The 13,843-nt window shown below is 43.7% G+C and overlaps 1 long non-coding RNA gene across 1 annotated transcript; it reads left to right on the top strand.

Moving 5' to 3' along the window:
- The first annotated feature begins 1,066 nt into the window (after window positions 1-1,066).
- On the top strand, window positions 1,067-10,448 carry LOC144329839 (uncharacterized). The gene is made up of 2 exons (XR_013395505.1): window positions 1,067-1,189; window positions 10,226-10,448. It is a non-coding gene; the product is annotated as an uncharacterized LOC144329839 (long non-coding RNA).
- Window positions 10,449-13,843: the final 3,395 nt, after the last annotated feature.

Genomic DNA, 13,843 nt, shown 5'->3' on the forward strand with positions numbered 1-13,843 from the left:
GGGGGCTCTCACTGTGTTGCCCAGGCTGATCTTGAACTCCTGGCCTCCCAGAGTGCTGGGATTACAGGTTTGAGCCACCGCACCCAGCCGAGTATGTACTCTTGTGTTTGGTTTCTTTAGCTCAACGTGTCTCTATAATTTGTATGGTTGAATGTATCAGTATTCTCTGGCTAGTGGACATTTGTTTCTGGTTTTAGGCTATTAATAAAACTGCACTGGTTTCTCTGGGATAGAGACCCAAGAATAGAACTGCTGAGTCATAGGGTAAGCAACTCAGTTTTCCAAAATAAATGTACCGTTTATACCACCACAACAATGTATGAGAGTTGGAGATTTAGTCAGTCTTTTTTGAAATACATATTTTGGCCAGACACGGTGGCTCATGCCTGTAATCCCAGCACTTTGGAAGACTGGGGCTGGAGAAGTACTTGAGCTCAGGAGTTCAAGACCAGCCTGGGCAACATAGCAAGACCTCTTCTCTACCAAAAAATTTTTTCTTTTTTTTTTTTTTTTTTGAGACGGAGTCTCGCTCTGTCACCCAGGCTGGAGTGCAGTGGCCGCATCTCAGCTCACTGCAAGCTCCGCCTCCCGGGTCTATGCCATTCTCCTGCCTCAGCCTCCCGAGTAGCTGGGACTACAGGCGCCCACCACCTCACCCGGCTAGTTTTTTGTATTTTTTAGTAGAGACGGGGTTTCACCGTATTTAGCCAGGCTGGTCTCGATCTTCTGACCTTGTGATCCGCCCGTCTCGGCCTCCCAAAGTGCTGGGATTACAGGCTTGAGCCACCGCGCCCGGCCCCAAAAAATTTTTTAAATAGCCAGACGCGATGGTGCACACCTGTAGTCCCAACTACTCTGGAGGCTTAGGTGAGGGGATCGCTTGACCAGGGAGAAGGAGGCTGCAGTGAACTGTGATGGCTCCATGGTGTTGGTGGTGGACTGATTCAAGTTCTTGACTTTGGTGCACAAAAGAATTTCAGAGTAATTCTCCACCCCGGGGAGTGTTTTTACTGTTAAAATGAATATAGGTCAGCCTAAAGACACTGACCAAGGGTTTCTGTGCCTGTGCAAGCTGGAGGATTTGTCCCCTTTTGCTCTTTTTCCTCCTTGCAGCAGGATGTTCTGACCATGAGTTCCTGAGGCGGGTTGTGCAGCATCCAGCTGTTCTCTCCATCTGTCTGTTTGGCAAGTATCTTGTTCCCCTTTAAGTGAGGCTGTGACCATCCTACCTGATCTACCTCAACTGCACTCCAGCCTAGGCTACAGAGTGAGACCCTGTATCAAAAGATAATAGTGTATATATTTGGGAATAATTTTAGATTTACGGAAAAGTTGCAAAGATAGTCCAGAGAGTTCCCATATACCCCTTCCCCAGCTTCCCCTAATGTTAACATCTTACAATACCATGACACATTTGTCAAAACTAAGAAACCAGCATCAGTAACTCAATATTAACTAAACTCTGGGCTTTATTTGGATTTCATTGGTTTGTCTACTAATGTAGTTTTTGGGTTCTAGGATCACATCCAGGATGCCATATTGTATTTTGTCATTAGTTATTATGTCTCCTTAGTCTCCCCTGGTCAATGACAGTTTCTCAGTCTTTTTCTGTTTTTCATGACCTTGACAGTTTCAAGGAGTAGCAGTCAGATATTTTGTAGAATATCCCTCAATTTGGATTTGTTTGATTTTTTTTGATGATTAGACTGTGGTTATGTTTTTTAGGGAAGAATACCACATAAGTAAAGTATACTCAGCACATCATATTGAGAGGTGAAGCCAGCTGGACTTCTGGGTCAGGTGGGGACTCGGCAAACTTTTTTGTCTTACAAGAGGATTTTAAAATGCACCAATCAGGCCGGGCACGGTGGCTCACACCTGTAATCCCAGCACTTTGGGAGGCTGACGTGGGTGGATCACGAGGTCAGGAGATCCAGACCATCCTGGCTAACACGGTGAAACCCTGTCTCTACTAAAAATACAAAAAATTAGCCAGGCCTGGTGGCGGGCACCTGTAGTCCCAGCCACTCAGGAGGCTGAGGCAGGAGAGTGGTATGAACCCGGGAGGCAGAGCTTGCAGTGAGTGGAGATTGCGCCACTGCACTCCAGCCTGGGCAACAGAGCAAGACTCCATCTCAAAACAAACAAACAAAAAAAACACACCAATCAGCACTCTGTAGCTAGCTAGCGGTTTGTAAAATGCACCAATCAGTGCTCTGTAAAAATGCACCAGTCAGCGTTCTGTGGCTAGCTAGAGGTTTGTAAAATGCGCCAATCAGCACCTTCTAAAATGGGCCAATCAGCAGGACCTGGGCGGGGACAAATAAGGCAATAAAAGCTGGTGACCCGCCACACCGTCCCCGGGCAGCAGCGTGAACCTGGTCGGTTACCCTTCCCGGTTGCGGAAGCTTTGTTCTTTTGTTCTTCACAATAAATCTTGCTGCTGCTCACTCTTTGGGTTCATGCCAGCTTAGCTATAATACTCACCGCGAAGGTCCGCAGCTTCATTCTTAAAGTCAGAGAGACCAAGAACCCACCAGAAGCGGCCAACTCCAGACACAATATTATAGGTAGATAGTATCAACTTGACTTGTTGCTAGTAATATTAACCTTGATCACTTGGTTAAGGCAGTGTTAGCCTGGTTTCTCCACCGTAAAGTTACTATTCTACTCTTTCCATACTCTCTTTAGAAGTCATCACTAATTCCAGCCCACTCTCAAGGGGTGCGAGAACTATCTACCTGTCCATATTGTTTGGAATTCTTCTGTAAGGAGGATTTCTTCCTTCTCCCTCCCATTTATTTATAACAATATGGGCCGAGCGCGGTGGCTCAAGCCTGTAATCCCAGCACTTTGGGAGGCCGAGACAGGCGGATCACGAGGTCAGGAGATCGAGACCATCTTGGCTAACACGGTGAAACCCCGTCTCTACTAAAAATGCAAAAAACTAGCCGGGTGAGGTGGCAGGCGCCTGTAGTCCCAGCCACTCGGGAGGCTGAGGCAGGAGAATGGCGTGAACCCGGGAGGCGGAGCTTGCAGTGAGCTGAGATCCGGCCACTGCACTCTGGGCGACAGAGCGAGACTACGTCTCAAAAAAAGAAAAAATAAAATAAAGAACATGTTTGGGTTTTTTGTTCTTTTTGTTTTTTTTTTAAGACATTCTTGCTCTGTGACCCAGGCTGGAGTGCAGTGTTGCAAAATTGGTTCACTGTCACTTTGCCTCCCAGGTTCAAGCGATTCTTCTGCCTCAGCCTCCTGAGTAGCTGGGACTACAGGTGCACACTACCTTGCCTGGCTAATTTTTGTATTTTTGCAAAACTGAGCTCTCGTCAAGTTGACCACGCTGGTCTCAAACTCCTGACCTTAGGTGATCCGCCCACCTTGGCCTTCCGAAGTGCTGGAACTAATACTTTGATTTGTTCAATTTTTACCTTATTTTGTTGCTCAAAGCTTTATTGTTTACCTTTCATATTGTTTACTTTTCATATTACCTGGGAAGCAGCATATTAAGGTCTCTTATCTACCTCTAATCTTTTGTATAGTATGAAATCGGAGTCTCACTCTATCGCCCAGGCTGGAGTGCTGTTGCGCAATCTCGGCTCACTGAAAGCTCCGCCTCCCGGATTCACACCATTCTCCTGCCTCAGTCTCCCGAGTAGCTGGGACTACAGGTGCCTGCCACCACGCCTCACTAATTTCTTTTTGTACTTTTAGTAGAGACAGGGTTTAGCCATGATGTTAGCCATGATGGTCGTCTCGATCTCCTGACCTCGGAATCCGCCCACCTCTGCCTCCCAAAATGCTGAGATTACAGGCATGAGCCACCGCGCCCGGCCACTTTTTTTTTTTTTTTTTTTTTTGAGATGGAATCTTGCCCTGTCGCCCAGGCTGGAGTGCAGTGGCACAATCTTGGCTAACTGCAACCTCCACTTCCTAGGTTCAGATGATTCTCCTGCCTCAGCCTCCCGAGTAGCTGGGATTACGGGCATACACCACCACGTCTGGCTAATTTTTTGTATCTTTAATAGAGACAGGGTTTCACCATGTTGGCCAGGCTGGTCTCGAACTCCTGACCTCGTGATCCGTCCCCCTCTGCCTTCCAAAGTGCTGGGATTACAGGCATGAGCCAAAAAACACCATTCTTCCCCTACTGAATTGTAATGGAGAGTTCATTATAAATCAAGCAACTCTATGTGTGGGTCTATTTCTGTACTCTCTATTCTGTTCCATTGATTTCTAGCACCAATACCACAGTATATTAATATATATACACATATATTTATCTTCATAAAATATCTGTTTCTGGTAGTGTAAGTCTCCAACTTCTTCAAAATTTTGTTTGCTATTCTAGGTCTTTACAGGTGTGAGCCTCCGCACCCGGCTGTGAGGTTCTATTTAAAATTTTTTTTTTTTAGAAAGACACCCTTGAATAAAATTTGATGAGCTTCTGGGTGGAACACAGAGGGCATAGACGCTCTGCACTCCTTTCCCCATACGTTGCCCTGTGCATTTCTTCCATCTGGCTATTCATGTGTACCCTTTGTAATATCCTTTATAGTATGCCAGTCAACTTAAGTGTTTCCCTGAGTTCTGTGAGCCACCATAGCCAATTAATCGAATCCAAGCAGAGGGCATGGGAATCTTGTTTTTTGGCTTGTTAATCAGAATATAGGTGACAATCTACCTGTGACTGGCATCTGAAGTGGGGGGCAGTCTTGTGGGATTGAGCATTAACCTGTAGGATTTGACTCTAACTCCAAGTAGATAAAGAATTGAAATTATTTTGGTTTTGGTTTTTTCTTTTTGAGATGGAGTTTGCTGTTTCCCAGGCTGGAGTGCAGTGACACCGTTTTGGCTCACTGCAATCTCTGCCTCCCATGTTCAAGCGATTCTCTTACCTTAGCCTCCCAAGTAGCTGGGATTACAGGCTGCGCCACCATGCCCGGCTAATTTTTGTATTTTTAGTAGAGACATGGTTTCGCTATGTTGGCCAGGCTGGTATCGAACTCACGACCTCAGGTGATCTGTCCACCTTGGCCTCCGAAAGTGCTGGGATTACAGGCAAGAATTGAAATGAATTACAGTACACCCAGTTGGTGTCTGCTGGAGAATACTTTGGTGTGTGGGGAAAAACTTCCCCACATCTTCTCACAGAAATATTCTGTGTTAAGTGTGTGAGAGAAAAAAGTGTTTTTCTTTAATGACCAAGTGGGATATATCCTGGTTATGAAAGCATCAAAAACCAAAATTACAACAAATTTAAAGATCTTAATTGACTATTTCAGATTCCAGTTACTTTTCTTGTAAAGAGCAAAGCAGAGAGGACTTCCATATCATGCTGCTAAACTTGGCCTGTTTCAGGATTTGGCTATTACTTCTCCTGATTTTTTATTTGTATTTTTTGACACCACTGATCTGAAGTTATGTCCCCATTTTTTTAGAAGGTCAGTTAAAGATCTTAGTTTCAGCTTGGTGGCATGGACCTTCAGCATGAGTGGCTCCATTATGATTTGGTGTGCTGGGCCTAGTGCAGGAGTTCAGTTCAAACCAATGGGCTCCTGTAAATTTTATTTAATGAAGGGTTCAAATTCAATCAATATAAGTAGACACATTAACAGAATAAATGATAAAAACGAACACATCAGTAGATGCAGAAAAAGCATTTGATACAATTCATCTTTTTATTATAAAAACTCTCAGCAAAGGAGATAGAGAACTGCCTTAATCTAATAACGGATATCCATAAATAAACTACAGCTAATACTATACTTGGTAATGCAGTGTTGAATCACTTTCCCCTTGAGGGTGGGAATAAGACAAGGATGTATGCTATCACCAGTCGGCTTTACATTGTACTGGAGATTTTAGACAGTCCAGTTAGGCAAGAAAATAAAGAAAATAGAGATGTACAGCATACAGAAAAAAAATACAGTATATAGATATGTAAAGGAAGAAGTATAATTCATTTGCAAATGATATGACTGTATACATAGCAAATCTTTTTAAAAATCTAAAAGAATCTGTTATAAGTTATTAGAATAAGTGAATTTAGCAAGATAATTGGATACAAAAACACTATATAATAGGTATTACTAGCAACAACACCTGGAAAATAATATTTTTCCTTTTTTTAAAATTTGAGACAGAGTTTTGCTCTTGTTGCCCAGGCTGGAGTGCAATGGCATAATCTCGGCTCACCACAACCTCCACCTCCTGGGTTCAAGTGATTCTCCTGCCTCAGCCTCCCGAGTAGCTGGGATTACAAACACGGGCCACCACACCTGGCTAATTTTGTATTTTTAGTAGAGATGGGGTTTCTCCATGTTAGTCAGGCTGGATTCGAACTCCTGACCTCAGGTGACCCACCTACCTCGGCCTCCCAAAGTGCTGGGATTACAGGCGTGAACCACCGCACCCGGCTGAAAGTAAGATTTTACAAATATAATCTGGGAATCTCTTTGAACCTATTCTTTTTGGGAGACTGCCTGATTTAAAAATAAATATAGATAATACATATATACACACACACACACACACACACACACACACACATATATATACACACACAATTTACAAAAGCAGTAAGAACTTCAATCACATGAGAATAAATCTAATGAAAGATGTATGTGCAAGACCTCTACTCTGAAAATTATAAGAACATTGCTGAGGGAAATTAAAGAACTAAATAAATAGGTATACCATGTTAATAGATTGGAAGATTTAGTATTGTTAAGATGTCAGCTCTGGCCGGGAGCGGTGGCTCAAGCCTGTAATCCCAGCACTTTGGGAGGCCGAGGCGGGCGGATCACAAGGTCAGGAGATCGAGACCACAGTGAAACCCCATCTCTACTAAAAATACAAAAAATTAGCTGGGCGCGGTGGCGGGCGCCTGTAGTCCTAGCTACTCAGGAGGCTGAGGCAGGAGAATGGCGTGAACCCAGGAGGCGGAGCTTGCAGCGAGCCGAGATCGCGCCACTGCACTCCAGCCTGGGCAACAGCGTGAGACTCCGTCTCAAAAAAAAAAAAAAAAAAAAAAAAAAGATGTCAGCTCTTCCCATGTTGATCTGTAGATGAACTATAATCCTAATCAGTATCTCAACGAGCCTTTTTAAAACAGAAATTGAAAAGCTGGCTTTAAAATGTATATGGAATGCAAAAGACCTAGAATAGCAAACAAAATTTTGAAGAAGTTGGAGACTTACACTACCAGAAACAGATATTTTATAAAGATAAATATATATATGTATATATATTAATATACTGTGGAATTGGTGCTAGAACTCAATGCAACAGAATAAAGAGTATAGAAATAGACCCACACATAGAGTTGCTTGATTCATAATGAACTCTCCATTACAATTCAGTAGGGGAAGAATGGTGTTTTTTGGCTCATGCCTGTAATCCCAGCACTTTGGGAGGCCAAGGCAGGCAGATCACGAGGTCAGGAGATCGAGACCATCCTGGCTAACACGGTGAAACCCCGTCTCTACTAAAAAAAAAATAATAATAATAATACAAAAAAAATTAGCCGGGCATGGTGGCAGGTGCCTGTAGTCCCAGCTACTCAGGAGGCTGAGGCAGAAGAATGGCGTGAACCCGGGAGGCAGAGCTTGCAGCTAGCCGAGATCGCGCCACTGCACTCCAGCCTCCTGGACAACAGAGAGAGACTCCATCTCAAAATTAACAAAAAAACAAAAAACAAAAAACAAACAAACAAGAAAAAACTAGGGCCTCACTATGTCACCCAGACTAGCCTTAACCTACTGGATTCAAGGGATCCTCCTGCCTCAGTCTCCCAAGTAGCTGGGACTGCTAGTGTGGACCACCATGCCTGGCTCAAGAGTTTTTATAGAGCTTAATCTCCAGTTTTCCCCTATTCCCAGAGGCTGGTGGATGGGGCTGGAAGTTACAATTCCGTAATCATTTGGTTTTTCTGGTAACCAGCCCCATCCTGAAGTTATGTAGGGGCTCCACTCTAAGTCACCTCATTGGAATAAATTCAAGTGTGATCAAAAGAGGCTCATTATTATTATTTTTTTTATTATACTTTAAGTTCTAGGGTACATGTGCACAATGTGCAGGTTTGTTACATATGTATACATGTGCCATGTTGGTGTGCTGCACCCATTAACTTGTCATTTACATTAGGTATTTCTCCTAATGCTATCTCTCCCCCCTCCCCCCACCCCACAATAGGCCCCTGTGTGTGATGTTCCCCTTCCTGTGTCCAAGTGTTCTCATTGTTCAGTTCCCACCTATGAGCAAGAACATGCAGTGTTTGGCTTTCTGTCCGTGCGATAGTTTGCTGAAATTGATGGTTTCCAGCTTCATCCATGTCCCTACAAAGGACATGAACTCATCCTTTTTTATGGCTGCGTAGTATTCCACGGTGTATATGTGCCACATTTTCTTAATCCAGTCTATCACTGATGAACATTTGGGTTGGTTCCAAGTCTTTGCTATTGTGAATAGTGCCACAATAAACATACATGTGCATATGTCTTTATAGCAGCATAATTTATAATCCTTTGGATATATACCCAGTAATGGGATTGCTGGGTCAAATGGTATTTCTAGTTCTAGATCCTTGAGGAATCGCCACACTGTCTTCCACAATGGTTGAACTGGTTTACAGTCCCACCAACAGTGTAAAAGTGTTCCTGTTTCTCCACATCCTCTCCAGCACCTGTTGTTTCCTGACTTTTTAATGATTGCCATTCTAACTGGTGTGAGATGGTATCTCATTGTGGTTTTGATTTGCATTTCTCTGATGGAGAGTGATGATGAGCATTTTTTCATATGTCTGTTGGCTGCATAAATGTATTCTTTTGAGAAGTGTTTGTTCATATCCTTTGCCCACTTTTTCATGGGGTTGTTTGATTTTTTTCTTATAAATTTGTTTAAGTTCTTTGTAGATTCTGGATATTAGCCCTTTGTCAGATGAGTAGATTGCAAAACTTTTCTCCCATTCTGTAGGTTGCCTGTTCACTCTGATGGTAGTTTCTTTTGCTGTACAGAAGCTCTTTAGTTTAATTAGATCCCATTTGTCAATTTTGGCTTTTGTTGCCATTGCTTTTGGTGTTTTAGTCATGAAGTCCTTGCCCGTGCCTATGTCCTGAATGATATTGCCTAGGTTTTCTTCTAGGGTTTTTATTGTTTTAGGTCTAACATTTAAGTCTTTAATCCATCTTGAATTAATTTTTGTATAAGGTGTAAGGAAGGAATCCAGTTTCAGCTTTCTACATATGGCTAGCCAGTTTTCCCAGCACCATTTATTAAATAGGGAATCCTTTCCCCATTTCTTGTTTTTGTCAAATTTGTCAAAGATCAGATGGCTGTAGATGTGTGGTATTATTTCTAAAAGAGGCTCATTATTAATAAAGACATTTCTATTGGAATATTCTAAGGGTTTTAGTAGCTTTGTGACAGGAACCAGGGACAAAAACCAAATATATTTCATATCTTACCACAGTCATAATGTATTTATACACACACACACACACACACACACACACACACACACACAACATTGGATTCAGCCATGCTGTTGCTCACAGCTATAATCCCAGCGCTCTGGGAAGCTGAGGCAGGAGGATCACTTGAGCCCAGGAGTTTGAGACCAGCCTGGGCAATTTAGCCAGGAGTCATCTCTACTAAACATCGAAAAAATTAGCCAGGTATGGTGGTGCACGCCTTGTAGTCTCGGCTACTCAGAAGGCTGAGGTGGGAGAATTGCTTGAGCCCATGAGGATGAGGCTGCAGTGAGCCATGATCTCCCCACTGCACTCCAGCCTGAGTGACTGAGCGACTGAGTGAGACCTTGTCTCTATAAAACAAAAACAAGGCTGGGTGCGGTGGCCCACACCTATAATCCCAGCACTTTGGGAGGCCGAGGCGGCCTGATCACTTGAGGCCAGGAATTTGAGACCAGCCTGGCCAACATGGGGAAACCCCATTCTCTAATGAATTGCAAAAATTAGCCAGACATGGTGGTGCAAACCTGTAATCCGAAATACTCTGGAGGCTTGAACCCGGTAGGCAGAAGTTGCAGTGAGCCAAGATCATACCACTGCCTCCAGCTTGGGCGATAGAGGGAGACCGTTTCAAAAACAAAAAAAAACCACACACACGTTGAATTCAATTTTATAATATATTTTTTAGCATTTTTGTGTCCATTCATGAGAAATACTGACCTGTAATTTTCTTCCCTTTTTTTTTCAGACAGAGTCTCACTCTCGCCCGGGCTGGAGTGCAGTGGTACCATCTCGACTCCCTGCAACCTCCACCTCCCAGGTTCAAGCAATTCTCCTGCCTCAGCCTCCTGAGTAGATGGGATTACAGGCACCTGCCACCGCGCCCGGCTAATTTTTTTAGTTTTAGTAGAGATGGGGTTTCACCATCTTGGTCAGGCTGGTCTTGAACTCCTGACCTCGTGATCCACCTGCCTAGGCCTCCGAAAGTGCTGGGATTACAGGCATGAGCCACCATGCCCACCCTGTAATTTTCTTTTTTTTTTTTTTTTGAGACGGACTCTCGCTTTGTCGCCCAGGCTGGAGTGCAGTGGCCGGATCTCAGCTCACTGCAAGCTCCGCCTCCCGGGTTTACGCCATTCTCCTGCCTCAGCCTCCCGAGTAGCTGGGACTACAGGCGCCCACCACCTCGCCCGGCTAGTTTTTTTTTTTTTTTTTTTGTATTTTTAGTAGAGACGGGGTTTCACCATATTAGCCAGGATGGTCTCGATCTCCTGACCTCGTGATCCGCCCGTCTCGGCCTCCCAAAGTGCTGGGATTACAGGCTTGAGCCACCGCGCCCGGCCTGTAATTTTCTTTTGTAATGTTTCTTTCTGTTTTTTGTTTGTTTGTTTGTTTGTTTTGAGACGGAGTGTCGCTCTGTCTCCCAGGCTGGAATGCACTGGTACAGTCTCAGCTCACTGGAAGTTCCACCTCCCAGGTTCATGCCATTCTCCTGCCTCAGCCTCCTGAGTAGCTGGGACTATAGGCACCCGCCACCATGCCCGGCTAATTTTTTGTATTTTTAGTAAAGATGGGGTTTCACTGTGTTAGCCAGCTTGGTCTGATCTCCTGACCTCGTGATCCACCTGTCTTGGCCTCCTAAAGTGCTGGGATTACAGACATGAGCCACTGCACCCGGCCTTCTTTTGTAATGTTTCTTGTAAGATTTTTGGTGTCAGGGTTATATTGGCCTCATAAAATGAGTTGAAATAATAAGTTTGGTATTCCTTCTTATTTATTTTCTCTTAGGTTTGTACCCTTATTTATTTATTTATTTATTTATTTATTTATTTTGGTTTGAGACGGAGTCTCACACTGTCACCCAGGCTGGAGTGATGTGGCGTGATCTCAGCTCACTGCAAGCTCTGCCTCCTGGATTATAGCGATTCTCCTGCCTCAGCCACCCAAGTAGCTGGGATTATAGGTGCCCGCCACCATGCCCGGCTAATTTTTTGTCTTTTTAGTAGAGATGGGGTTTCACTATGTTGGCCAGGCTGGTCTTGAACTCCTGACCTCGTGATCCGCCCGCCTCAGCCTCCCAAAGTGCTGGGATTACAGGCGTGAGCCACCGCCCCCAGCCTATACCCATATTTCTTACTTAAGTATTTGGAAGAATTCATTAGTGAAGTCTTTTAGGCTTGGAGTTTTCTTCATGGAAGGTTTTTCATTGTGAATTTCAATTTATTTGGTAGATAAAGGACTATTCAGATTTTTCTATTATGTCAGTTTGTGTCAGTTTGATTTGTCCATTTCATCTACATTATCAAATTTATTAGCATAAATTGCTCAAAATATCCTTATCTTTTTCATATCTGTAGGATTTGAGAGCCATCCCCTTTTTAATTCTTGATATCAGATATTTGCAATTCCTCTTTTTTTTTGATAAGTCTTGCTAGCAGTTTATCAATTTTTTTTTTTTTTTTTTTTGAGACGGAGTCTCTCGCTCAGTCGCCCAGGCTGGAGTGCAGTGGCGCCATCTCTGCTCACTGCAAGCTCCGCCTCGCGGGTTCATGCCATTCTCCTGCCTCAGCCTCTGAAGTAGCTGGGACTACAGGCGCCCGCCACCACGCCCAGCTAATTTTTTGCATTTTTAGTAGAGGTGGGGTTTCACCGTGTTAGCCAGGATAGTCTCGATCTCCTGACCTCGTGATCCGCCCACCTCAGCCTCCCAAAGTGCTGGGATTACAGGCGTGAGCCACCGCGCCCGGCCCAGTTTATCAATTTTTAAAATCTTTTTTTATTTTAGGAGATAGGCTTTTGCTATGTTGCCCAGACTAGACTCCAACCCCCGGGTTCAAGCAATCCTCCTACCTTGGCCACCTGTAAGTATGTACCAGGTGTGTACCACAGCACCCAGTTTAATTTTGTTAATCTCTTTATTTTCTGTTTTTAATTTTTTTTAGAGACAGTGTTTTGTTCTGTTGCCTAGACTGGAGTACAGTGGCCCGATCATAACACACTGTGACCTCAGACTCCTGGGTTCAAACCATCCTCCAGTCTCAGTCTCTCAAGAAGCTGAGACTACAAGCACAACCCACCATGCCTGGCTAATTTTTAAAGTTTTTTGTAGAGACCAGTCTTATTGTGTTGCTCAGGCTGGTCTCGAACTCCTGACCTCAAGTGATCCTACTGCCTCAGCCTCCTAGAATGTTGGAATTACAGGTGTGAGCCACCGTGGCTGGCCCACATTACCTCTTAAGATGACTCAAAAGTGCTTCAAACATAATTGTGCCCAAAACAAGCTCAAAGTCTTTCCTCTCAGACCTGATTCTTTTCCAGTGAACCTACGCATTTATTGTAGGTTTGAGTTAAGAAAAGTGCCAACAGTGCAACACATAAATAGGCAAAGGACATGATCTGACAGTCCACAGAAAAATAAGGGCTTTCTGTATGAAAAAATCCTCCACCTCATTCATAAGAAGAAAAACTATGGTGTGTCTATACAGTGGAATAGTCTTTAAAAAAGGAAAAAAGAGGACGCTCTTAACATAGTGATATGCCAAGATCTCCAAGATACTTTGTTAAGTGTAAGAAGAATATATATTCATAATTGCTTGTATTTACATAAAATACTGGAATATTCAAGAAACTAATAAAGGTGGGCTGGTGCAGTGGCTCATGCCTGTAATCCAAGCAGTTCGGGAGGCCAAGGCAGGAGGATTGCTTGAGGCCAGGAGTTTGAGACCAGCCTGGGCAACAGAGTGAGACCCTTATCTCTACAATATACATATATACATATATATATGTATGTATATATGTGTGTATATGTGTATAGATATATATATTAGGCTGGTAACATATGCCTGTAGTCCCGTCTACTTGGCAGGCTGAGGTCAGAGGATTGCTTGAATGTCATGGCAGTAAGCCATGATTTTGCCACTGCACTCCAGCCTAGGTGACAGAGATCCTGACTCAAAAAAAAAAATTAATTTCTGCCTGATTAAAAAAAAAAATAAAGCAGTGCTATGATCAGGCGTTAACTTCTCAATAGGACTTCAAATTATGGTAAGGGGGTAAGTTAGAAGCTGAGGAATGGGTGCAGGGAAGTTGGATGTGGTATGAATGATCTGAAAATGAGAGCAATGTGCCAAGTACTGTGCTGAATCATTAAGTATGCAATCACCTTTATTCCTCATAATAGCCTTAAAGTTGGCTGGTATTGTTTTCACTTTAAAGAGGATAAAGCAGCGACTGAAAAGATCTAAGGAACTTGCTGAAAGTCCCACAGCTATGTAGTGGGATTGCGTAGACCCGTTCCTGGACTCAGGGTACCAATCTGAGAAGAGTTGTTCAAGAGCATTGACTCGGTTGGGTTCCGTGGCTCATGCCTG

This window comes from Macaca mulatta, chromosome 7, assembly GCF_049350105.2.
Source record: "Macaca mulatta isolate MMU2019108-1 chromosome 7, T2T-MMU8v2.0, whole genome shotgun sequence".
Classification (NCBI taxonomy): Eukaryota; Metazoa; Chordata; class Mammalia; order Primates; family Cercopithecidae; genus Macaca; species Macaca mulatta.